General features: G+C 40.0%; 1 protein-coding gene and 1 long non-coding RNA gene across 6 annotated transcripts in view; both read right to left on the bottom strand.

The window, feature by feature from the left end:
• Positions 1-26,539, bottom strand: LOC139356819 (uncharacterized). The gene is made up of 2 exons (XR_011609252.1): positions 15,847-26,539; positions 1-11,663 (listed from the first exon to the last, which is right to left on the bottom strand). It is a non-coding gene; the product is annotated as an uncharacterized lncRNA (long non-coding RNA).
• LOC105484268 (DENN domain containing 5B) overlaps positions 1-27,990 on the bottom strand; it is a 205,276-nt gene that overhangs the window by 122,748 nt on the left and 54,538 nt on the right. The window lies entirely within an intron of this gene.

Genomic DNA, 27,990 nt, shown 5'->3' with positions numbered 1-27,990 from the left:
GTTCTACCTTTTTTTTTTTTTTTTTTTTTTAAGACAGAGTCTTACTCTGTCACCCAGGCTACAGTGTAAGGTTGAGATCTTGGCTCATTGCAACCTCTGCCTCCTGGGTTCAAGCGATTCTCCTGCCTCAGTCTCCCAAGCAGTTGGGACTACAGGCACGCTACCATGCCCAGCTAATTTTTGAGACCAGGCTGGTCTCAAACTCCTGACCTCAGGTGATCTGCCCACCTCAGTCCCCCAAAGTGCTGCGATTACAGGCATGAGCTACCATGCCCAGCCCAGAATTTGCCCATTTTTAATGCATGTTCTCTACTTTTCATAGAAAAAGCCATATATCCTACTAAGCTACTTATGAAGACCACAGGTTCTAGCCCATGACAAGCTTGTTATCCTTTCTAAACACACAACCCCCAAATCTAGTCAGCAAAGTTGAAGGTCTAGGGTGATAGTCACGTAAGGAATCAAACAAAAGAATCTTGGAGGGGTCTCTGCAAATTCATTGACCCGACTGAGGAATTCAACAATACAGAAACTTAAATCCTGGTAATATTAAAGTTTATTTTAATTAATTTTTTTTTTTTTTGAGACACGGTCTCACTCTGTTGTTGTCCAGGCTGGAGTTCAGTGGCATGATCATGGCTTACTGTGGCTTGGACCTCCCAGGCTCAAGTGATTCTCCCACCTCAGCCTCCCAAATGGCTGAGACTACAGGCATATACCCTCATGCCTGATTAATTTTTAAAACATTTTTGTAGAGGCAGGGTTTCGCCACATTGCCCATGCTGGTCTTGAACCACTGGGCTCAAGTGATCTGCCCACCTCAGCCTCCCAAAGTGCTGGAATTATAGGCATGAGCCACCTTGCCTAGCCTTAGTTAAGATTTCAGTAAGAGTACATCAACATCAATCCAGTAAGCTTTGAATTTTTAAGACATTCACAATATCTTTCCTCTTGATTACATCAAAATTAAAGAGCCATGTTATATTTAGCTAACACTAAATATACTTTCTCTTTTAAATTTATTATTATTATTTTTTAAAGGCTAGTCAAGTGAAGCAGTGTGAGTGGAGAAGGAACAAAGAAATCTGTAACTGATTGTGATGAATTAGTTATCAACACCTCTGCACTCGGACTAGCCTAAATACACTTGCAATTACTAAAATTTATTCACTGAAAACCAAAAGTTCACAACACAGTTATTCTGTTTCAATCTCAACTGAGTATACTGCAATCCGATTCTCTCATTAGCCACCCAAAGTTAGCACAGACCCCACAAGTAAAAGGGTATGCTCTCAAATAAGAGTGCCCTTATTTCAGACACCAGTCACACTTTGGGAGTCCCAGGCTACCTGCACTTCTAACAGGCTGGCTATAAATTTGAGTTTCCACAAGCCCCTCAGGTATGCTAAATTCACTAGAGCTTGCAGAACTCAGGACAGTGCTACATTTACAATTAGTTTTCTTACAAAGGACACAAATCAGAAGGACCAATCAAATGAAGAGATATATAGGGTGAGATCAAGAAGAGAATGCAGAGTTTCCATGCCTTCTTCTTGTGGAAAAAGGGCATGTCACCTGCTTTCCCCTGCGCATACATCAATGAGTTCACCAACCAGGAAACTCCACCAAATCTCAATGTCCAGAGTTTTTGCTGGCTTTACTACATACGCACGACTGATTAAATCATTGGCTACATGACTAAGCTGAATCTCCAACTCTTTTCCCTCTCCAGAGGCCAGGTTGGTTCAGAGTCCCAACCACACAGTTGGTCCTTCCAGAGACAGCTCCTATCCTGAAGCTATCCAGAGGCCCATCATTAGTTACCTGATTAGCATAACAATCCCGTGGTCACTCAGGAAATTCCAAGGGTTTGAGAAGTTCAGGAAACATGGACAAAGATCAGACAAATTCTCTTTTTTTTTAAAGACAGGCTGCAGAGCAGTAGTGCGATCATAGCTTAGCAGCCTCAAACTCCCGCCTCAGCCTTCCTTGTAGCTAGGACTACAGATGCACGCCACCATACCCAGACGAGTTATTTTTATTTTTCATGGAGACAGAAAAATAAAAGTGTTTCTTGGCCTCACTCCTGGCCTCAAGTGATCCTGCCTGGGCCTCCCAAAGCACTGGCATTAAAATAATTTGCCACTGCACCTGGCCAAATTATTATACAACAGTTTTAGGCACTGCGCAGCTTACCACCAATCAAAGAACATGACAGTAGATTATATACTTGCAAAAATAACCTTACCAATAAATTAAAGATCTAGAGTTCTCTGATAATAAGGAATAAACAAAGTTTTTGATCCTACCCCATATCTGTCATACTAATAATAAAATCTGAAGTGAGAAAACAATTTTAAAAAGTAATTTAAGTATTGTAACTGCTATCATGAAACTCTAAGAGGAAAGAGTCCATAATTTTTAGATTAATAAATGTCATGTGCTTGCCAGTGCTTAGTAAATAATTTTTATTATTCTGAAGAACATCTAAGTGATTTGCAAATAATACATACAGCCAAGAAAACAAGGTTCTAGTTCTGGCTGAATACGCTGGTCTAGTAGCCTAGTGCAAATCACAATGTCTTTTAGCAAGGGTTTTCTCTTATATAAAACATTATTTTATTACTAAATTAGAAACACATTATTAATTATTCTTAAGTATCTACCTTCTACGGAAATTTTTTATCCAATGTATTTCTGGGAAAGCATATTATTATCCATGTCACATTTTATTATACAGTATAAAACAAATCTTTCCCCGTTACTAAAGAACATATTCTTTGCTAAAGAGACTCCAACACAGCCACACTTTGCCTTCCAGAACAAAACAAAGTAACTCAACATTAAAAAACTTATGGCTGACAAGTAACACTATGGAGCAACACTGCTAAGGTGATTCAAACAAACTTTCCTGAGGTATGTCTCAAAGAAGCAGTCATCTGGTCAGAGGTAAAGCAGACCTTTCCCTCCATTTCCATTAACTACTTTTGTTGCCAATACATGCTATCACCAAAAAAATTTCTATAAGAAGTCAAAAACACAAGGAACTCAGTTAAGCTTACATAGGGATATCAGTGATTTACATAAAAATACCACTTTCTTCCTCCTACATTAGAAATCAACAGTTCTCTAAAAGAAAGATATAAATTACAAGGTAGAGAAGGGGGTACATTTGTTCTACTAATGTAAAACATCACATTAGTCAATGCAGTCTTTTAGTAAATAGACTATCCTGTTTCATGGTCTATGAAATTATCCTAACATGAGCAAACTGAGCTAACTATGTTAGAAACAAGACTCACTGGAAAAGATAATCTTCCTGCAAGAATCAAACAGAAGTCTCATTATTCTAACAATTAACTGAAGTTGTTAGTAGCTTAAAATGGTTCAGTTGATGTGATTTTTGCTAAACAGAAACAGTTATCTGAGTCTCTGCATTAGGGTGTGGCCTTTTATCTAAAGGCCTTCAAGGCCCTCCCCTACTATGTTTGGTGTTAGAAGATCCAGATTTTAAAATAGTATTGAGGTTCTGCACAGACTGAAAATCATGCATCACATATATCAGGAGGAGAACAATGACCTACAAGATGACAAAGACCCTCCCAGTTCTATAAGAGACTGTGATTCTCAAAGCTACTACCCAATGTACTTTTTTGAAATAGAAAGAAAAAAGTCAAGTCACCTTTGGGGCTGGGGGCGAGGTGTGAGCCATTTTAACCACTTTTTGAAGTTCGCAAAATTAACATAAAACAAAGCAACCAAAAAGAAAAAAAGTGAGGTGAAGAGAGCAGAATTTTCCTCTTCTCCGTGGGAAAAACAAAGTCTTCCTTCCTCCCTCCATCAGAAAAACAAAAAGAAAATCCTCAGGCCGGGCGCAGTGGCTCACGCCTGTAATTCCAGCACTTTGGGAGGCCGAGGCGGGCGGATCACAAGGTCAGGAGATCGAGACCACGGTGAAACCCCGTCTCTACTAAAAATACAAAAAACTAGCCGGGCAAGGTTGTGGGCGCCTGTAGTCCCAGCTACTGGGGAGGCTGAGCCAGGAGAATGGCGGGAACCCGGGAGGCGGAGCTTGCAGTGAGCTGAGATCGCGCCACTGCACTCCAGCCTGGGTGACAGAGCGAGACTCCGTCTCAAAAAAAAAAAAGAAAAAAAAAAAGAAAAGAAAATCCTCAAGATGATCCCCAGACCTGAGTTTCAATTCATGACTTTTACTATACAGCAAGAATCTCCACTTGCTGTCTCAGACTCAGCAGTCTCAACATCAATGTTTCCACAACTGAGCTCATTTTTCCCCTCAAAGCTTTTCTTCTGTTGACAGTGCCACAATTCATGTAGCCATCTAAGCATTATTATCCACTTATTCATCCCTAAAGAGGAGTTGATTTGGCCAAGTGTGGCGGCTCACACCTATAATCCCAACACTTTGGCAGGCTGAGGCATTCTAAGGGGAGAGACCCATAGTTTTGCATGCCTATAGGCCTAGCTACTTGGGAGGCTGAGGCAGGAGGACCGCTTGAGCCCAGGAGTTAAGAGGTTACAGTGAGTTATGATTGTGCCACTGAATTGCAGCCTAGGTGACACAGCCAAGACCCTTTCTCAAAATAAATAAATAAATAAATAAAAATAATTTAAAAAAACTATTGTTAAGTGGCTAAATTTTGACATGGTTTATTATGTAACAATAAATAACTGGAAAAAATAGTGAACAAAATATCCAAAAAAATCCTTGCTCTCACAGTTTACATTCTGAGAAGGGAGACAAGTATAATAAATTATATAGTATTGCTGGAAGAAGAAAAGTGCGGTAGAAAGTTAAAAGAGAATAAAGTGAGGAAAGCTGGCAGTACACAGTACAAGTTGCAGTATTAAGTAGGACGATCAAGTTGGCCCTCATTGAGAAGATGATGCTTGAGCAAACTTGGAGATAGAGAATTAATCTTACCTCCTTGGGAAAATCAACGTGAACTAAGATACCAGTCTCACAAATTCAGTCCCTGCCAACTAAGGTCCAGATTCCTTAGACAGCATTTGAGGACCACCATGATCTAGCCGAACCTACTTTTCCAGCTTTAGTTTATGAGGCTCCTGAACTTGAGCTATGCCAAATGACGCAGGGTTCCCTTTTAAGTACGATATCCTATGGGTCCTTGCTAGAATTCATGTGTCTGAAACATCTTCTCCCCTGTAATAATATTCTGTTGTCTCAAGTTATTATGCCAAATTTAGCAGCTTAACACACCCACATTTATTATTTCACATTTTCCATGAGCCAGAAGTCTGGCACAGCGTGGCTCAGCTGATTCCTTTACTCTAAGTCTGACAATACTGACACCATCCTGTTGATAGGGCTGCATTCCTTTCTGGAGGCTTTGAAGAAGAATCCACTTTCTTTATTCTTTTTTTTTTTTTTTTTTTTTTGAGATGGAGTCTCGCTCTGTCACCCAGGCTGGAGTACAATGGCACAATCTCAGCTCACTGCAACCTCTACCTCCCGGGTTCAAGCAATTCTCCTGCCTCAGCCTCCCCGGGAGCTGGGACTACAGGCGCCCACCACCACACCCAGCTAAAGAATCCATTTTCAAACACACTGAGGTTATGGGCGGAATTCAGTTCCTTGTGGTTGTAGAGCTAAGGTCCCCATTTCCTTGCAAGCTGTTAGCCAGGTGCCCTTAGCACCTAAGATCTCTCTTTGGTCCTTGCATGTGACACCCAACATCTCAGATCGAACTATCTTGTACTTGAAATCTAATTTTTTCTCTCTTCTGCAGCAGCTAGCTGAGTTTTCTGCTTTTAAGGACTCGTGATTATACTGGACACACGTGGATAATTCAAGCAACTCTCCCTGTTTTAGGGTCGGCTAATTAGTAACCTTAATTAAATCTGTAAAATTCCTTAACAGCAGAACCTAGACTGCTCTTTAACTGAATACCCAGAAGACAATGTTTGGGAATACTTTTAAAATTCTGCCTACCACACCCCTCCTTCCATGTCTGCCTATTAGGCTCCTGCACATCTTTAAGAATTCTACTCGGGGCTTCCTTGATGTTTTGGCCAGGCGCGGTGGCTCATGCCTGTAATCCTAACGCTTTGGGAGGTCAAGACAGGGGTAATCACTTGAGCCCAGGAGTATGAGACCAGCCTGGTCAACACAGTGAGACCCCATCTCTGCAAACTTAAAAAAAAAAAAATTAGCTCAGCATGGTGGCAAGCACCTGTAGTCCCAGCTACTCAGGAGGCTGAGGTAGGAGGATCTCTTGAGCCCTGGAGTTCGAGGCTGCAGTGAGCTGTGACTGCACCACTGTACTCCAGCCTGCAGGCAGATCCTGTCTCAAAAAAAAAAAAAAAAAAAGATTCTATTCAGAAGAGCCCTCCTGGGGAAACCTTTCTTGACCTGTCCAGAAGAAAGGAGTTTCTTCCGTAACACTACAAAGTCTACAAATTAGAACAGATTTTTATGGTCCAATATTTTAAAAATTCCATATCTTAATTTTTAAATGAACCACTATCGTACAAACACTGTACTAAACAAATATTAATTGATGTGTTAAAATAATTTTTCTCAACAGTAAGGTTCGAGATAAAGCATTTATCTTCCTTTCTTGGTTATCTTATAATACGTGAATATGATGTCTCTTTTTGTTTGTTTGTTTGTTTTTTTGGGAGACAGCACTGTGAAGTTCTTGGAACTTTGTTCTCATAATTGCTACGGCATATTGCTGTCTGCTTACCATATTACATTAACACTGTTAAATTCTATCTTCCCCTTTAGAAATTAAGCTCTTCAACATATTACTCACCCTTACATCCTCAACACCTACTTAATATTGTGCCTGGCAGTAAAAATGTTTGCTGAGTAAATGGATAGATGAATAAAAATTGTACTCTTAGGTCTGAATTATATACTCCAAAATTTTTAAGACACTTATTTAAAATATTGGTAGCTTTAAAAATGATTCATTTCAAAGCCTTGACTACATAAACTAAAATATAATTTAAGAAATAAAAACATCCCCTCCACTATCTTTTTGTTTGTTTGTTTTGAGACAGAGACTTGCTCTGTTGCCCAGGTTGGAGTACAGTGCTCGGCTCACTGCAACCTCTGCCTCCTGGGTTCAAGCGATTCTCCTGCCTCAGTCTCCTGAGTAGCGGGGATTACAGGCACGTGCCACCACGCCCAGCTAATTTTTGTATTTTTAGTGGAGACGGGGTTTCACCATGTTAATCAGGCTGGTCTCGAACTCCTAATCTCATGATCTGCCCGCCTTGGCCTCCCAAAGTGTTGGGATTACAGGCGTGAGCCACCGCACCAGCCTCCACTGCCCTTTTCTTTGACATAGGTCTTGATCTGTGACCCAGGCTGGCGTGTGGTGGTACAACCACGGTTCACTGTAGCTTGGACCTCATGGGCTTGTTAAGCGACCCTTGCACCTCAGCTTCCAGAGTAGCTGGGATTACAGGCACACACCAACACACTCCCTGGTTATTATTATTATTATTATTTTAATTTTTAATAGAGATAAGGTCTTGCTATGTTGCCCAGGCTGGTCTCAAACTCTTGGGCTCAAGGGATCCTCCTGCCTTGGCCTCTCAAAGTGCTGGGATTAGAGGCATGAGCCACTGCACTCAGCCCATTTTCTTTTTTTTTTTTCTTTTTTTTTTTTTTGAGACGGAGTCTGGCTCTGTCGCCCGGGCTGGAGTGCAGTGGCCGGATCTCAGCTCACTGCAAGCTCCGCCCCCCGGGTTTACGCCATTCTCCTGCCTCAGCCTCCCGAGTAGCTGGGACTACAGGCGCCCGCCGCCTCGCCCGGCTAGTTTTTTGTATTTTTTAGTAGAGACGGGGTTTCACCGTGTTCGCCAGGATGGTCTCGATCTCCTGACCTAGTGATCCGCCCGTCTCGGCCTCCCAAAGTGCTGGGATTACAGGCTTGAGCCACCGCGCCCGGCCAGCCCATTTTCTTTAGAACATTTTAGTCCTTTGATAATGTGTTGATTTGTAAATTAAAATTTGATACCTACCTTATTTCAAACACAGAGATATTATTATTGTACTGTATATGCATCATGGTGTCACATAATCAAAATTTCATTAACCTTTGCTTTGAATCCTAGATTTCATGGTTATCTTTTTTCTTCAGCTTTGTATTGGTCAAACTCATTTCATTGTTTTAAGAAACTTTTTAAAAAGTAAATTTAATTTTTAGAATGGTTTTAGATTTACAGAAAAATAGGGAAAACAGTAGAGTTCCCATATACCCTAAACCAGTTTCTCCTAATAGTAACATCTTACATAAGTATAATACATTTATTAAAATTAATGACTAGTATTTGGTACATTATTAGCAAAAGTCGAAACTTTATCTAGATTTTCTGAGTTTTTACCTAAGATCCTTTTTGTATTCAAGAATCTCATCCAAACTACCACATTACATTTAGCAGTTAGGCCTCCCTAAGTTCCTCTTGGCTATGACAGTTTCTCAGATATTCCTTGTTTTAGATGACCTTGATAGTTTTGAGTAGTATTGGTCAGGTATTTTGTAGAAGGTCCCTCAACTGGGATTTGTCTGATGTTTTTCTCACGATTACACTGGGTTTATAGGTTTGGGGAAGACCACACAGGTCAAGTGCCATTTTCATCACTTAATATCAATGGTTCATACTGTCAATGTGACATCACGGTTGATGTTAACCTTCATCACTTGGCTAAGACAGTGTTTTTCAGGCTTCTCCACAGTAAAGTTTTTTTCTCTCCTTTTCTATATTGCATTCTTCAGATGGAAGTCACTCTACCCAACCCACATTTTAGGAATAGAGAGTTATACTTCACCTCTTGAGGGTAAAGTATGTATCTACTTCAATCATTTGGAATTCTTCTGTAAGGGAGACTTGTCTCTTCTCCCCCCATTTTCTAATTTATCTGATCATTTATTTACATCAGTATGGACTCATACATATTTATTTTATATTTTGAGTCATGACAGACTTTTATTTTTCTGCTCAGTATGTTCCAGTTTTGGCCATTAACAACTCTTTTATTTGGCTCCTATGCCCGTTTGATGCACCCCCATCTATGTGTTGTGTGGCTTCTTTGTTCTTTTTTAGGTTTTTGAGCACTTCCTTAATTGCCAGCAGTATAAGGCTCATATTTCTTGGCCCATTTCTAGAAATCAGTCATTTCTCCAAGGACCCCCTGCTCCTTTAATTGCAAAATGGTATTAGAAATTAAGATCTCTGGGGTGTCATTGCTTGTAAGCCCCTTGGATAACATTTTTTTTTTTTTTTTTAAGAGACAGCATCTCACTCTGTCATCCAGGCTGGAATACAGTAGTACAATCATTATCCATGGTAACCTTGAACTCCTGGGCTTAATCAATCCTCCTGTCTCTGCATCCCAAGTAGCTAGGATTATAGGAATGTACCACCACACCTGGCTAATCTTTTAAAAAAAATTTTGTAGAGCGACACAGAGTGTCACTGTGTTGCCCAAGCTGGTCTCAAACTCCTGAGCTCAAGCCATCCTCCCACCTCAGCCTCCCAAAGTGCTGTGATTACAGGTATGAGCCACTACACAAAGCCAGGATAACTTATTTTTACTTCTTACCTAAATATGCAGAAATAGGGGAAGGTTGGCAATACCAGTTTATAAATAAAATGTTTAAATCTTTTATAACAATAAGAGCAATAGGTTGTATCATATAGTCAAGGTTTGTAGTAGGCTATGCTATCTAGTTTTATGTAAGTACACTCTATGATGTCTGCACAATAACAGTATCTCTTAATAGTGCTTTTCTCAGAATGTATCCTCATCATTAGGCATATGAGAATAAATGAATAATTATGAACATGGGCTAGTTGAAAGAACACAGGAATACTACCGACTTTGTGTAAATATTTTTACCTTGTTTGTACAAATTCTAGAATAATGGTTTTATAGGACTATGAAGGTTATTTAATAAAAATTTAAGGCCGGACGCAGTAGCTCATGCCTGTAATCACAACACTGTGGGAGGCCAAGGTGGGTGGATCACTTGACATCAGGAGTTCAAGACCAGCCTAGCCAACATGGTAAAAATCCGTCTCTACTAAAAATACAAAAAAATTAGCCGGGCATGGTGGCGTGTGCCTGTAATTCCAGCTACTCGAGAGGCTGAGGCAGGAGAATCACTTGAATCTGATTCAGGAAGGCAGAGGTTGCAGTAAGCTGAGACTGTACCACTGCACTCTGTCTGGGTGACACAGAGAGACTCTGTCTCAAAAAAAAAAAAAAAAAAAAAAATTTAAGATTTGTCACACTGGGTGCAATGGCTCACGCCTGTAATCCCAACACTTTGGGAGGATGAAGCAGGAGAATCACTTTGGACCAGCCTGGGCAACATATCAAGACCTTTTTCTCTATCAAAAAAAGTTTTAAAAGAGTTTAAATTGAGTAGCTGCAGTCCTAGCTACTCAAGAGACTGAGGTGATAGGATTACTTGAGCCCAGGAGTTCAAGACTGCAGTCAGCTATGATAGTGCCACTGTACTCCAGCCTGGGCAACAGAGTGAGACCCTGTCTCTAAAAAGAAAACAGAACATAAGATTTGCGATTATAGGCCGGGCGCGGTGGCTCAAGCCTGTAATCCCAGCACTTTGGGAGGCTGAGACGGGCGGATCACTAGGTCAGGAGATCGAGACCATCCTGGCTAACATGGTGAAACCCCGTCTCTACTAAAAATACAAAAAACTAGCCGGGCGAGGTGGCGGGCGCCTGTAGTCCCAGCTACTCAGGAGGCTGAGGCAGGAGAATGGCGTAAACCCGGGAGGCAGAGCTTGCAGTGAGCTGAGATCCGGCCACTGCACTCCAGCCTGGGCGACAGAGCGAGACTCTGTCTCAAAAAAAAAAAAAAAAAAAAAAGATTTGCAATTATAAGCCGAGTGTGGTGGTGCGTGCCTGCAGTCTGAGCTATTTGGGATGCTGAAGTGGAAGGATCACATGAACCCGAGTTCAAGGCTGCAGGGAGCTATGATTGTGCCACTGGACTTCAGCTTGGGTGACAGAGTGAGACCCCATCTCTAAATATATACACATATATTTTAAAAAATTGTGATAATAATTATACTGAAATTATAAGTTTAAATTATCATTATGATTACTGTAACAGTATTTGATTCTTTTATAGTATGATAGAGAAATAGATGAGAAATAACCTGGGAAACTACATTATTAATTTTGTGCTTCTGTAAGACCATTCCACATACTTACAGTTTTGTAGATATACTTACATGCTGGGTAAATTTTATTGCCATAAATGTTAAGTTGTACTTCTGTGAGAGACTACAGTATGTTAATTCCTTTCAGGATGAGTTCTAAACAACCTCCCATTTTGTATGAATGAATGAACAAAAAAAGCAATGAACTTGAGATTTGTTCAATTATATACAATTAATCAGTAGAAAAACTGTTACATAGATATGCTTTTTGCACTAAGATTAAACTAATCTATTCACTAGCAACACAATATTACTGGTATAAACAGACTACTCAAAATTCTGTACTGCCAACCAACAAATATATTAAGTCTTGCTATAAGCTTAGCCAAGCATATGGGGAATATAGAAAATTTACCAGTAATGGTTCTTCCCTCAGTACTTACAGAAGAAATTCTTGAAAAGGCAAAAATTCAACTGTTAAGAGACAATTACAGCACAATAGACAGACTTTAGAGCATATTTTAAAATAATTTAAATATATGCATTAAAAGCTACTCTTTCAGAAAAATGTGATTACACTTATTTTTCATGTAGATGTATTGGCTGAACTTGCTCCTTTTGATAATTACTAAAGTATGTCATTTATTTATATTCATTTTCTCTAATGATGTACAGCATATTCTCTGTGTTAGTATATCTCACACCTAAACAAATTAAGCATGGGTGGGCACGGTGGCTCGCATCTGTTATCCCAGCACTTTGAGAGGCTAAGGTGGGCAGATCACCTGAGCCCACGAGTTTGAGAGAGCCTGGGGAACAGGGCAAAACCTTGTCTCCACAAAAAAAAATATAAAAATTAGCCAGGTGTGGTGGTGCATGCCTATAGTCCCAGACAGCTACTTGGGAGGCTGAGCTGGAAGGATCACCTGAGTCTAGGGATGGTGAGGCTGCAGTGAGCTGTGATCACACCACTGCTCTCCTGCCTGGACAACAAGAGTGAGAACTTGTCTCAAAAAAAAAAAAAAAAAAAAAAAAAAAGTTAACTCCAAGCCATGAAGAAACCTTGGCCCATTATTTATTTTTTCCATTTCTTCACCACATTTGAGCTTTCATCATTGATGATCGTAGTCATTTTTCCATTCTTGGTTGCAGAACAATATACTATTTATGTGCTCCTTCAAGACTGATAGAATAACTGACTGCCATTAACACCTACCTTTTCAAGAGCTGACCATCTGATCTATATATTATTCAAGCTCTCTCCTTTGTCTCCTGAGTTGCTCGACTTTAATGCAATTTATTTTCCTGTCTGTAATTTTAAAATATTTCAGGCTGGGTCCTGTGGCTCACATCTTCTAATCCCAACACTTTGGGAGGCTGAGGCAGGAGAGCTGCTTGAGCCCAGGAGGTTGAGGCTGCAGTGAGTCCTGATCGTGCCACTGCACTCCAGACTGGGCAACAGAGTGAGATTCTATCTCAAAAAAATTAAAAAGAAGAAATTCAAGCATATAGAGAAGTAAAACAGAAATAATGAACACTGTGTGTAGATACCTTCCTCCTAAATTCAACAAATGTTAACACTTTGCTATATGCATTTCACAACTTTTCAAAACAGAAATATGAATCTTAAATTCAGCTGGGAAAAAAAAACAGAAATAAAACTTTAGATGAATGAAAATTCCCTCAGCTGGAGCTCAGAACATCAGCCTCCATTCTGCACATCCATATCTTTCAGGACTGTTTCCTACATGTATAAACTACCCCACTACAACCCATGGTGATTCCTTTTTTCTCTAAGCCCTACCTACTTGATTATCTAATATAGGTAATGTTTGGTTTTTTTCTGTGAGAATTTCCCCTATCCTGAGCTTAAAGCGGACTATGAGTAGTTAGCACCCTGATCACACACTGCTCTATGCCCTAATTCTGTATTGGCTGTTTGCTGCCTTTGTCTAGAGACTTAAGGTGAAAACCATCTTAGCTGAGGTGAAGGGCAGTGAAAAGTATAGCACAGTACTGAATGAGAAGTACATAGAAATATGAATTGATAAAAGAAAGGATCTCTCCATAACTATACAAGCTTCAGTTAAATTAACAGTTGTAGCCTTAGTTTTACTAATGATTGTATTTGGACATTAGTCTATAAAATAATTCACCTCCCATAGGAACAATGTTACAAGATGATTAAGTCTCCTCATTTCCCAGCCCTAACCTAGTAGGGATGCTTTTAATGATTGAAGACTGGGATGTGGGAAAGTCAGCGAGGAGAAAGTGACAGAGATCAAGTTCAGAAGTCCTTGAATCCAGAGTTGATGAAAGGCTGGGAGGTGAAGCACAGGGGTTCTGGGAGTCTAAGAAGTCAAATGACACTTTGGGGATCATCAATCACTATGAAGTTGATCCTTTACTGTGCCTTTCTGCCTCACACTGTCCCTTCCTATAACTTGTTACCTGCAGCTATGTACTCTGCCTTTGCAGGTGGATGAGAAAGTGGGGGCTCCTTCCCTCAACCCAGCCTTGCATTGCTGGAATAAAAAGCCTGAGTTCCCAAAGGTGGATCCATGGGCAGTCTCTGCAATGGGAGCAGTGCAAAGTGGAGAGGTAGGGGAAAAGAGCTTTGTAAACTGAAGCTCTGGAAGTCAGAAACCTCTCACGTTCAGCTTCTCTGATTACATAGCTCATCTTTCCTCCTCATCTAGACTGGATGTCCCACTGTCAGAGACAATGAACACATAAAACTTGATTGAAATATTTTAGGAAATAACACTACACAAATAATTCAAAAGATATTAGACTTGAATTATCTTTAAAAGCCCGAGCAGTCCCTCTCACTCTCTCACTGTTTACATTAGGAGAACACAGATGCTCAGTTAACATCGTTTGCCTAAGGTGAGAATTAAAGACAGAGCTGAGGCTTGAATTAAGAGTCTCCAGAAACCCAGTCTCAAAGACAGTGTCCTCCTCTATTAAATGTCCACCTCTATACCCTTGTGCCGGACCATGGCTAAGCATGAGGCACATACTCAATATAAATGAGTCAACTGACTTGTCTAAATGTAATCTGTGGGCTTTGAAGCCCTATTCAAATATACCTTTTTTTTTTTTTTTTTTTTTAACTAAGATCGTTAGCAAGCAAATATCTTCAAGCAGCTTTTAATCAAGCTTTTAGTACTGTATATTACCTTCCCTTCTCAAACTAACTTAAACTCACTTTAATTCCACACTCACTGCATCATACTCAAAAGCATTGCTAATTTTTTCTTTCTTTTTTTTTTTTTTAAATCTTTCTTTTGCCTCATGCTGTGCTAATTTAACCTCATTTTGGTAAACAAGAAAATGGTCCTTGTTTGAGAGACTCTAGCTGCAGCAACTGCAGCTGGCCTATATGCAAACCAATTTTGTTCATTCTTTATCCTGGCAGGGAGCCCTGCCCTAGAATTGTTTTAGGGCTAATCAGCATTAAACCTGCGTCAGAAAGGTTGCTGAAAGCAGCCCTAGAGCAAGACCACAGCAACAAGACTCTTCAGGAAAGGGATGAAGACAAATGCAGCAGCTGTGTAGAAATCTATGGGAAGACTTTTGTTCATGAGAGTAAAAGTGGAGCCTAGCTTCTTTTCTGTGCTTTAGCACTTATCCTGTGGAAATGACTTCGAAAGGAGATATGGAAGAAAACGATGCACCAAATTTGCTCTATTTCTTTCTTTCTGAGTGCTTGGTGATTAGCCAGAAAATGTTACTAACTCCAGATGGTAGCAAATGGTAAAGAAATTAAATGTGCATCCTCTGCTACTCTCTGAAGTTGAAAATACTGCATGACTCGTCTTCGGATATTCTTGTGAGTTAGCATGATTTTCTGTAAGATGAACCTGAGGTACAAGAAACAGATGTGCATAACACCTTGAGTAGATATAAACAACTCTGTCTAAAAACTGTTAATGGATAAATTTCTCAACAACAAATGATTAAATATTGGAGTGGTTTTCTTTCTACTCAAAAGAAGGCCACTACGCTTCCCTAAATGCCACCAGATCTGTGGGGCTCACATAGAAGTCAAAAAAGGACAGTCCATTTTTGTCTGATCACCGTAGTTCTTGAACATATGGTTGCTTTCTGTCTGCTCACTTAACTCTCATTAAATGACTAGTAAGTCAGTAACTCCAAGAGTTAAGCATGTTCAGATTGTTTTTTTAATAACAGCTTTATTGAGCTATATTGCACATACCCTAACACCCACCCTTTTTTTTTTTTTTTTTTTTTTGAGATGGAGTCTCTGTCACCCAGGCTGGAATGCAGTGGCTCAGTCTCGGCTCACTGCAAGCTCTGCCTCCCAGGTTCATGCCATTCTCCTGCCTCAGTCTCCCGAGTAGCTGGGAATACGGGCACCCGCCACCATGCCCAGCTAATTTTTTGTATTTTTAGTAGAGACGGGGTTTCACCGTGTTAGCCAGGATGGTCTCAATCTCCTGACCTCATGATCCACCCGCCTTGGCCTCCCAAAGTGCTGGGGTTACAGGTGTGAGCCACCGCGCCCGGCCACACTCACCCTTTTAAAGTATACAATTCAGTGGTTTTAGTATATTTATAGAGTTGTGCAAGCATCACTACTATCTAATTTTAGAACATTTTCATCACCCCAAAAAGAAACCCTGCACCTCACCTTAGCAGAGAGACTTTTTGATATGGCAGCCAGCCCTGTTTCCTAGGTGTGTTTGTTACCGGTACAGGCATTTCTTGGCCTGTGTCAATTGGAACACTGCAAAAAAATTTTAGTGTTTAGACAATAAATGAAAACCCTCATAAAATGTTTTTCAAATAAGCTTTTTCTCTAGTCCAATCTTATTCATGTACCAGCTTGGAGATTTTCATTGTAGAAATAATTGATCTGCAGAAGAGTTAACAAACACTATCCAACTTACAGATTTCAAAATGAATTGTGATAACATCTACAAAAATCAGTTTCCTGTAGATAGTCTGCACTGAAGTTCTTACTAATAAAATCAACTATAGGGTGCTACAGAACTTTTTAACCTTGTTTCCAAAATACGGGAAGACAATTTAGCATTATTGCAGTTTCCAGGCACTTATAATGAATTAAAATGAAACAGTTGTTAATCATATGCAGCAAATCACTAGCTAGCATAGAAGTTAGGCAGCTAGCATAGAAACTAGGCAGATAATGGAACTGAAATAAACTTAGCAAAGAAAGCAATAGAAAGATAATGTGAGCCATATAAATAACTTACATTTTTCTAGTAGCTACTTTTTTTTTTTGAGACTGAGTCTCACTTTGTCTTCCAGGCTGGAGTACAGGGGTGCGATCTCGGCTTACTGCAACCTCCGCCTCCTGGGTTCAAGTGATTCTCCTGCCTCAGCCTCCTGAGTGGCTGGCACTACAGGCGTGTGCCACTACGCCCGGCTAATTTTTGGTATTTTTAATAGAGACGGGGTTTCACTGTGTTAGCCAGGATGGTCTCGATCTCCTGACCTCATGATCCGCCCACCTTGGCCTCCCAAAGTGCTGGGATTACAGGTGTAGCTACATTTAAAAAATAGTTAAAAACAAAAACAAAACAGGAAAATTTCATTATGACAATAAATTTTACTTCTTGTAGCCAAAATAATGCTCCAACATGTAATAAATATACAAAAATTTTAGTGAGATTAAGTCTTTGAAATCTAGTGAGTATATTACATCTCCACTCATCTCATTTTGAACTAGTCAAATTTCAAATACTCAAGTCACATGTGGCTAAGTGGCTCTCATATCAAATAGCAGCACAGCCTTAGATCATTACAGGTTTTTTTTTTTTTTTTTTCCCAATTACTCATAAGGGATTGCCTGGCTATAAGGATGCCAAGGAAAATAACGCTAATTGAATAAAATAGGTGTCAAAAACAATAGAAAAGGTTATATCACTGTTATGTATAGTAAGTTGAGAGATAAGGCATTAGAATTCCACTGTACATTCTGTGGGGTGTGCAGATAAAATTCTTTCTGTTTTTTAATACTTAGAGACAGGGTCTCACTGTGCTGCTCTGGCTGCACTCGAACTCCCGGGTTCAAGTGATCCAACTGCCTCAGCCTCCAGAGTAGCTTGGAAATACAGGCATACACCACTGCACCTGGCTATTCTACCAATACTTATTTTTGTAGACTGAACTGTACAGGGTTAAGTAAAATTATAATTAGAAAGTGGGTGATTGTATTTCAATTAAATTTAAGAAACAGTTTCATTTTTGTCTGTCCTATACAAGATGCCTACATAAAACAGAAACGTGTGTGGGTTTTTTTTAGTGGCTTTTCTACTCCTGTATATCTAGTGTCAGTAAAGACCACTACCATCCATTCAAACCATTAAACCAAGGAATGATTCTTGCTTCCTCCTGCTTCCCCTAGCCCATTTAAATAATTGCCTGTGATGCTAAGTTCCTCTCCATCCCCATGCCTTAGTTTAGGTCCACATCATCTCTAGTCCAGACTTCTTCAGGAACCTCCTACCTGGTCTCCCTATCGACCAGACTCCATACTATTGTCAAAATCATCTTCTTAACACGCTAATCTGATCATTACAATCCCCTGCATAAAATCTTTCAGTGGCTCTTTATGATTGGATAAAATTTCCTTAGCTTGTAATATAAATTTATATTTGGCCCTTGGCTACCTCTTCAATTCTATTTATTACCCTTCCCCTTCTCTCTCATGTTAGCTGTAGTAAATTATTTGCTGTCATATACTCACCCCTTTCTGCTTTTACAAATGTTTTCCCTCAGTTTAAGACATTCCCCTTCAATCCCTGCCCACTTAGCAAACATCTGCTCCTGGTGCAGTTACATTCTCAGTGAAACTTTCCCCATCTCCCACTAGGAAAAGTTAGATAAACACCTCTAAACTCCGATTTACAGCATCTATCACATTGTGCAGTAGAAAAGGCTAAACTGAGAGTCAATTACCTTTGGAAATTTCTTAGGAAAGCATGGCCATATCAGGAACTAAAATTTGCTGTACTCTGCAGTCCTTCCTAAATTCATGTACCTCCCTTTGAAAGCTAGACTGATCCCAATTTCATAGGTCAGGCAAATACCAAAGAGGTTCTAACTAGTTCAAAATTTAAAAACTACTAAAATTGCTATTATTATTATTGTTTTGAGACAAGGTCTGGCTCTATCACCCTGGCTGAAGAGCAGTGGCACAATTTAGCTCACTGCAACCTCTGCCTCCTGGGCTCAAGCCATCCTCCCCAGTTCAGGGTCCCAAGCAGTTGGGACTACAGGCACACACCACCATGCCTGGCTAACTTTGTATTTTTTGTCGAGATGAGGTTTCACCATTCTACCCTTGCTGGTCTCATTACTCGTGAGCTCAAGCGACACACCTGCCTGGCCTCATCCTGGGATTACAGGTGAGCCGCTGCATACGGCCTTTTTTACTCTTTAACTCTCCAATAGCTTACTGCATTTGTTCAGTTCTTACCTGATCCCAGTAAAGTATCCATGACAAAAACATCTAAATACCTTTCCTTTTTTAGGCAGGAGGGAGAGGGGCTTATATGCAGGCTTTGACTTCCAGTTTTATTGAGGGTGGCTTCATCCCTTAGAACAACTTTGTTGTTGTTCTCAGACCTACAGTGGTGCTGTGAAACTCCCAAGCATTGGGTTATAGGGGACCAATTTGGGACATTCCGAGGATGTTAGCATCCCCAGAATAGGAGGGAAGGTGAGATAAATGTGCCTTTTTTTTTTTTTTTTTTAAAAAGAAAAAGCTTCACTCTCACCCAAGCTGAAGTGCAGCGGCGTGATCTCAGCTCACTGCGCCCTTCGCCTCCCAGTTTGAAGCAATCATCCCGCCCGAACTTCCCAAGAAACTGAGATTACAGGCATGCACCACCACACCTGGTTAATTTTTGTATTTTTAGTAGAGATGGGGTTTTGCCATGTTGTCCAGGCTGGTCTCAAACTCCTGGCCTCAAGTGATCTGCCTGCCTTGGCCTTCCAAAGTGTTGGGATTACAGGTGTGAGCCACCACACCTGGCCTATTCTTGCAATTTTGGAAGATTTAGGGGGCTGGCAGGAGATAAGACTGAGATTGTTTAGGCCATGCTGTTGCTGACACAACCCCGGCACTTAAATGGGAATGCAGTGGCCTAAGTGTAAGGCAACATATCTCTCAACCATTTCACCAAAACAAAACAAAACACAAAAAACATTTCTGAGTGAATGTCTGGCCATCTTAGTAGCATCTTATTAATCTGTTTTGACATTATCCTAAAAATAAGCTTTTCCTCAAAAAAAAAAAAAAAAAAAAAAGAGTTGTACAACACTGTGAATGTATTAAATGCCATTAAATTGTACACTTCAGAATGGTTAATTTTATGTTATACAAATTTTGCCTCGATTTTTAAAAATGAAAAAAAGAGTATATGACAAGAAGGGTTACTATAGGATTACCAAAGCCATTACATTTTCCCTCATTTGTATGTACATGACACACTGGTTCTATAATGTTGCCCAAGAATAGATCTTGAATCCTAAGACTGCTGCGATGGGGCTCTGAGAGAAGAGATTATAATGTCAGAATACTTAGCTCCTAGGATGTGATTAAGTTTATTTGGTTCATCACTAAAGTGGTATCATAGCATTCTTTCTACCATAGTAAAGGAAATGAATCCTAATTAACATCTGTAATAGTTCAGTGGGCCTCTTTGTCTTTTAAGTGAAAACTACTGAGCCCCTTTGTTTTTGGATCATGTCATAGAAACACTGGTGGTACAATTCAAGTGGTGAGGAATCAATTAATGCATGGAATAAAAAAAGAGCTGAAAAGACAGTAGTAAACATAGGGCTAATTTATGAATTATCGTATTTTTAATGAAATTACCTTTTATTAGGAAACTCTAAGAGGTCTATTTCTCTCCTTTTGAATTTGGGCTTGCCTTGTGACCAGCAGAATATGGCAGAAATGTCACTGTGACAGTCCTAGGTCCAGCCCTTAAGAAAGTCCTGGCAGCTCCTATTGTTTCTATCTTATAATTCATTTAAGAAGCCTGGTTGGGACGGGCATGGTGGTTCACACCTGTAATTCCAGCACCTTGGGAGGTGCAGGTGGGCAGATCACAGGTCAGGAGTTCAAGACTAGTCTGGCCAACATGGTGAAACCCCCTCTCTACTAAATATACAAAAAATTAGCTGGGTGTGGTAGCACACACCTATAATCCCAACTACTCGGGAGACTGAGGCAGGAGAATCGCTTGAACCCAGGAGGCGGAGGTTGTAGTGAGCCAAGATCATGTCATTGCACTCCAGCCTGGGTGACAGGGCGAGACTCTGTCTCAACAAAAAAAAAAAAAGAAGAAAAAAAAAAAAATACAGAAGCCTGGGCTAACCTAGAATAATAAGAATGACATGTAGAAGTGGGGAGAGGCCTGCCTGGGCCCCAGACATTACAGTCACCCAAGTCAAACGACAGAAGATATTGTGAAAATCCAGCCACATTAGTTACCCCAGCTGACACCATGTGAAGCAGAACGTCATGAGAATTTGCATTTGATAAATCAGAATTTTAAGAAATAGTATCTCACTGGTGATTTAAGCCACTGTTTGGAGTAATCAGTGAAACCTCAACAGATAACTGATCTATCCCACACATTTCTTAACCAATTTTCAAGTAGAACCATAGATTTAGAATTAGAATTGTATCTCTGCTAGTTAAACTGACGATCACTCTGATCCCAAAGAATCTTTTTTTTTTTTCTGAAACGGAGTCTTGCGCTGTCCCCCAGACTAGACCGCAGTGGCACAATCTCAGCTCACTGCAACCTCCGCCTCCTGGGTTCAAGCGATTCTCCTGTCACAATTCTTCTGTCTCAGCCTCCTGAGTAGCTGGGATTACAGGCGCATGCTGCCGCATCTGGCTAATTTATTTTGTATTTTAGTAGAGATGGGGTTTCATCATGTTGCTGCCCAGGCTGGTCTCAAACTCCTGAGCTCAGGCATTCTGCATGCCTCAGCCTCCCAAAATGCTAGGATTACAGGCCCGAGCCACCGCGCCCAGCCAAACTTTTTCATTTTTGTCAGCCTAGTCATATTATTGAATTATACTGAGCTTGGAGTCAATTAATTCATTTTAAAGCCAATATATAACTATATGCCAAGTATATACTAGGAACTAGAAATACAATGAGTATACTGCTGCCCTCAAAGACTATGAAATTCCATGAGGAAGACAAACAAATAAACAACTAGAATAGTGAAATAAGTTTTCTGAAAGAGGCATCTACAGTGTGATGACACAACATAGCAGAAGAGTACTTAACCTGGAATATATAGAAGCTTTCCTAACCAATCCCCCACAACAACATGGACTCAACAACTGCTTTGTTTCCCTTATAATACATAATAGCTGGTGTCTACAGTGGACCAAATGCTCATGGCAGTGAACTTCCGCTTCCTCTACTTGGATTTGCTTACCAAGAGCCACTCCTAACCTGTTTAAGCAGTTGTACATGACACTGAATTAATAACTTAATTAATTTTAAGTAAACCTATGAGGCTGGATGTGGTGGCTCCTGACTATAATCCTAGCACTTTGGGAGGCCAAGGTGGGGTTTTTCTAAGAAAGACCACAAAATACTAGTCAGTAAATTCTTACTCAATGTGATGCAGGGTTCACAAGTCCCATCTCCTACTCCAAAAAGAAAAAGCCTTGGTCCTAAAACAAAAGGTTGATGAAAACACACATACATGGTAAGAATGTTTAAAATATGCATGCGACCTTTTCTTTATAGTTTATCAGGCTTTTCATTAGTTGGTATGGACTACAGTGGAAAAATACACTTCAACTGCAACAGTCTCAGAAGAGAGAAATAAGAATGCCAGGGGGGAAATTCAGGCTGCTGTTGTATGAGGGATGACCAATGATCAAAACATAAGTCTTGGCCTGTGTGGTGGCTCATGCCTGTAATCTCAGCACTTTGGAAGGATGAGGAGGGAGGATCACTTGAGGCCAGGAGCTGGAGACCAGCCTGGGCAACATGGTTAAACCCAGTCTCTACTAAAAATATAAAAATTAGCTATGTGTGGTACACATGCCTGTAGTCCCAGCTACTTGGGGGGCTGAGGATGGAGAATCGCTTGAACCTGGGAGGCAGAGGTTGCAGTCACCCGAGACTGTGCCACTACACTCCAGCCTGGGCGACAGAGTGAGACTGTCTCAAAAAATAAGTAAAACTGAAAATAAATAAATAAAACGTATCTAAAAAGATGGAAGCTGAAAAGAACTATGACCCAATCCAGTAAAATCATCAATAGCATAAACAAAGTAGACCCGGATTTGTTTATCAAATGCTAAAAGGCTGGAATAAAGGCAGCCTTTAACAAGGCAGGTTTTTTTTGTTTTTTTGTTTTTTTTGAAACAGAGTCTTGCTCTGTTGCCCAAGCTGGGATGCAGTGGCACAACCTTGGCTCACTGCAACCTCCCGGTTCAAGCGATTCTCCTGCCTCAGCCTATCCGCCACCAATCTCCCCAAACCCTCCACATCCACAGCTGGGACTACAGGTGTGCACCACCACACCTGGCTAGTTTTTTTATATTTTTAGTAGAGACGGGGTTTCACCATGTTGGCCAGGCTGGTTTCAAACCCCTGACCTCAAGTAATACACCTGCTTTGGCCTCCCAAAGTGCTGGCATTACAGGAATGAGCCACCATGCTGCACCATAAGACAGGTTTTTACTGGTACAAAATCATCCTTACTAGAAAATAAGCTCTATGAAAAGCAAGGACTTTGTCTATTTTTGCTCACTGATCTGTTCCTCTCACTAACAGGGCCTAGAAGGCCTGGAATAAATAAAGACCCTAAATAATTATTTAAAAGTTGAAAGAATCAATTGAATGACCTAGCCACGATACTCTCTGACATTTACAAAGGAAGGAATATCCTTGAAAATTAAGAAAAAACAAAAACAAAAGAAAACCCAAAAGCAAAGAAAAACAAAAACAACAACAACAACAAAAAAAGAAAAAGAAAGAAAGAAAGAAAGAAATTTGAGCAAGGTAAGCTTAGGATAAGCAGAGGACAGTGTGACTTGACACATCAACTTAGAGACCCAGTTTTCTATAGCACTCTCTTAATTCCCATTATCTGAGAACCCTACTCTTCTCTTTTACTGATTCTCTCACCATTTCTCAGGCCTTTGTCCCTGTTCTCTTGCTCCCTTCCATTCCCCATTCTTCCTCTACTAAAATTATATGCTCAAGATAACATCTACAAATGACCAATAGGCACATGAAAAGATGCAACATCATTAGTCATTAGGGAAATACAAACTGAAACCACAATTCCACTTCACACCCACTTGCATGACTAAAATAGAAAAGACAGACATTAACACATGTTGGCTTGGATGTAACGAAATTGGAAACCTCATCCATTGCTGGCGGAAATGTAAAATAATAACTGCTTTGAAAAATAATCTGCTAATTCTTCAAGTGGTTAAACATAGTATATACCCAACATTAATGAAAACATGTCTGTCCATGCAGAAATCTGAATGTTCATAGCAGCATTATTCATAATAGCTCAAAAGCAGAAACAACCTAAATCTCCATCAACTGATGAATGAAAAACCAAAACATAATTCTATAAAATAGAATATCTGGCAATAAATAGGAATGAAGTACTGATAGGTGCTACAATGTGGATGAATCTTGAAAATGTTATGCAAAGTGAAAGATGTCAGACACATACTGTACAATTCTAATTATATGAAATACAAGAATAGGCAAGTTTACAGAGATATAAAGAATATTTGTTGCCAGGAGCTGAGTGAAGGGGAGAATGGTGAGTGAACACAGGTATGGTGTTTCTTTTGTGGCTGATGAAGATGTTCTAAAATTTATTGTGGGATGGTTGCACAACTCTGTGAATATATGCATAGGCAATTGAATTGTTTGTTTTAAATGGTGCACTTGATATGTATACGTTAATAATATCTCAGTAAAGCCATTTTAAAAAATTATATGAGGTCAGGCATGGTGGCTTACACTATAATCCCAGAACTTTCGGAGGCCAAGATGGGTGGATTGGCTTGAGCTCAGGAGCTCAAGACCAGCCTGGGCAGCTTGGAGAAACCCCTTCTCCACAGGAAAAAAAAAAAAAAAAAAAATAGCCAGGTGTGGTAGCAAGTGTCTGTGGTCCCAGCTACTCTGGAGGCTGAGGTGGGAGAATCACTTAAGCCCAGGAGGCAGAGGTTGCAGTGAGCTGAGATTGCACCACTGCACTCCAGTCTGGGCAGTGGAAGTGAAACCCTGTCTCAAATAAATTTCTTTTTCTTTTCTTTTTTTTTTTAATTATACTTTATGTTCTAGGGTACATGTGCACAATGTGCAGGTTTGTTACATATGTATATATGTGCCATGTTGGTGTGCTGCACCCATTAACTTGTCATTTACATTAGGTATATCTCCTAATGCTATCCCTCCCCCCTCCCCCCACTCCACAACAGGCCCCGGTGTGTGATGTTCCCCTTCCTGTGTACAAGTGATCTCATTGCTCAATTCCCACCTATGAGTGAGAACACGTGGTATTTGGTTTTCTGTTCTTGCGAAAGTTTGCTGAGAATGATAGTTTCCAGCTGCATCCATGTCCCTACAAAGGACACGAACTCATCCTTTTTTATGGCTGCATAGTATTCCATAGTGTGTATGTGCCACATTTTCTTAATCCAGTCTGTCATTGATGGACATTTGGGTTGGTTCCAAGTCTTTGTTATTGTGAATAGTGCCGCAATAAACATACATGTGCATGTGTCTTTATAGCAGCATGATTTATAATCCTTTGGGTATATACCCAGTAATGGGAGGGCTGGGTCAAATAGTATTTCTAGTTCTAGATCCTTGAGGAATCACCACACTGTCTTCCACAATGGTTGAACTAGTTTACAGTCCCACCAACAGTGTAAAAGTGTTCCTATTTCTCCACATCCTCTCCAGCACCTGTTATTTCCTGACTTTTAATGATTGCCATTCTAACTGGTGTGAGATGGTATCTCATTGTGGTTTTGATTTGCATTTCTCTGATGGCTAGTGATGATGAGCATTTTTCATGTGTCTGTTGGCTGCATAAATGTCTTCTTTTGAGAAGTGTCTGTTCATATCCTTTGCCCACTTTTTGATGGGGTTGTTTTTTTCTTGTAAATTTGTTTGAGTTCTTTGTAGGTTCTGGATATTAGCCCTTTGTCAGATGAGTAGATTGCAAAAATTTTCTCCCATTCTGTAGGTTGCCTGTTCACTCTGATGGTAGTTTCTTTTGTTGTGCAGAAGCTCTTTAGTTTAATTAGATCCCATTTGTCAATTTTGGCTTTTGTTGCCATTGCTTTTGGTGTTTTAGACATAAAGTCCTCGCCCATGCCTATGTCCTGAATGGTATTGCCTAGGTTTTCTTCTAGGGTTTTTATGGTTTTAGGTCTAACATTTAAGTCTCTAATCCATCTTGAATTAATTGTAAGGAAGGGATCCAGTTTCAGCTTTCTACTTATGGCTAGCCAATTTTCCCAGCACCATTTATTAAATAGGGAATCCTTTTCCCATTTCCTGTTTTTGTCAGGTTTGTCAAAGATCGGATGGTTGTAGATGTGTGGTATTATTTCTGAGGGCTCTGTTCTGTTCCATTGGTCTGTATCTCTGTTTTGGTACCAGTACCATACTGTTTTGGTTACTGTAGCCTTGTAGTGTAGTTTGAAGTCAGGTAGCGTGATGCCTCCAGCTTTGTTCTTTTGACTTAGGATTGTCTTGGCAATGCAGGCTCTTTTTTGGTTCCATATGAACTTTAAAGTAGTTTTTTCCAATTCTGTGAAAAAAGTCATTGGTAGCTTAACGGGGATGGCACTGCATCTATAAATTACCTTGGGCAGTATGGCCATTTTCACGATATTGACTCTTCCTATCCATGAGCATGAATGTTCTTCCATGTGTTTGTGTCCTCTTTTATTTCACTAAGCAGTGGTTTGTAGTTCTCCTTGAAGAGGTCCTTCACATCCCTTGTAAGTTGGATTCCTAGGTATTTTATTCTCTTTGAAGCAATTGTGAATGGGAGTTCATTCATGATTTGGCTCTGTCTGTTACTGGTATATAAGAATGCTTGTGATTTTTGCACATTGATTTTGTATCCTGAGACTTTGCTGAAGTTGCTTATCAGCTTGAGGAGATTTCAAATAAAATTTTTAAAAAATTCTATTAATACTTGAAGGGCAAGTTTAAATGTGATCTTCTCCCTATTTCTCACCTCACTCAGTTAACATTAATAATTTCATCTGTGCTATCTAACCAGTTGTTATTATAATCTGTTAGTTATATATTACCTATTATATATTACCTATTCTAATATTATATATTAGAACCCAGGCTAGTAAAAAACTTATTCAAATTTCTTTACATCCCCCTTCACAAGGAGGAGTTCCATACAGTTCATTACACAGGGTAGGTACCTAACACATCTTGATTTTGCTACAGAAATAATTACATTTACCCATTAAAATGTCACAAACAGTTAATGGTTATGCTAGGATTCACTTCTTCAAATGACAACATGAACAGGATTGGGAAGCTCTGATGGCAGAAGAGAAGAGACTAGATAAACTCTGCATTTGACCCAGAAAATATGTCAAATCCTGTGATCACATATAAAGTTCAACAACGCCCTGTGGCTATATATTCTAGTGCTCCTAAGCTTTACCTTTCTTTCCTTTAGAAATATTCACATGATGTGAATGCTGAGGCATAAATAAACAAAAGAAATATTCACTTAAGCAAATAATCCACAAGAATCTTTCAAGAAATAGTCTCTGCACAGATTAGGGGAGACTAAAGAGATGTAACTAAATGCAATGTGGGCCGGGCATGGTGGCTCATGCCTGTAATCCCAGCACTTTGGGAGGCCGAGGCAGGCAGATCAACTGAGGTTGGGAGTTCGAGACCAGCCTGAACAACATGGAGAAACCCTGTCTCTACTAAAAATACAAAATTAGCTGGGTGTGGTGGCACACGCCTGTAATCCCAGCTACTAGGGAGGCTGAGGCAGGAGATTCACTTGAACCTGGGAGGTGGAGGTTGCGGTGAGCCAAGATCGTGCCATTGCACTCTAGCCTGGGCAACAACAGCAAAACTCCGTCCCAAAAAAAAAATGCAATGTGGGATCCTGGATTGGACAGTGGAACAGCAAAAGGGTATTAGTGGAAAAATTCGTGAAATCCAAGTGAAGCCTGGAGTTTAGTTAGTAGTATTATTCCAATGTTAATTTCTTAGTTTTGATAAATGTACATTGGTTATGTGAAATGTTAACACTTGGACAAACTGGGTGAAGGGCAAACAGGAATTCTACACCGTCTTTGGAACTCTTCTGCACATCCAAAGTTATTTTGAAACACAGTTGTGACTCTATTGTGAATTAAGGCAAAGAAGGATATATTCATCCTGAAGTATTTGCATATTCATCCATTCAACAAATTATTTTGGGCCTGCTATGAACATAACATCATGGGATGACTCTGGGAACAAAACAAAGATTCCTGCCACCATGGTGCTTATAATTCAGTAGAGAAAGCAGGCAATAAACAATAAACATAGTAAGTTACACGGTATGAGAGAGGATAATATGGAAAAACACAACAGTAAAGCAGCATTGAGGGATCGGCAGTGGGAAGCCGGTGGAGAATCACAATTTTAAAAATAGTCATCTGGAAAGGACTCACTGACACAAGGCATTTAAGCAGACATGAAGGAGGTGAGACAGTGAGCCAAAAGATACATGG

The sequence above is a fragment of the Macaca nemestrina genome, chromosome 10 (assembly GCF_043159975.1).
Source record: "Macaca nemestrina isolate mMacNem1 chromosome 10, mMacNem.hap1, whole genome shotgun sequence".
In the NCBI taxonomy this organism is placed as follows: domain Eukaryota; kingdom Metazoa; phylum Chordata; class Mammalia; order Primates; family Cercopithecidae; genus Macaca; species Macaca nemestrina.
This window is presented reverse-complemented; position numbering and strand designations above follow the sequence as displayed.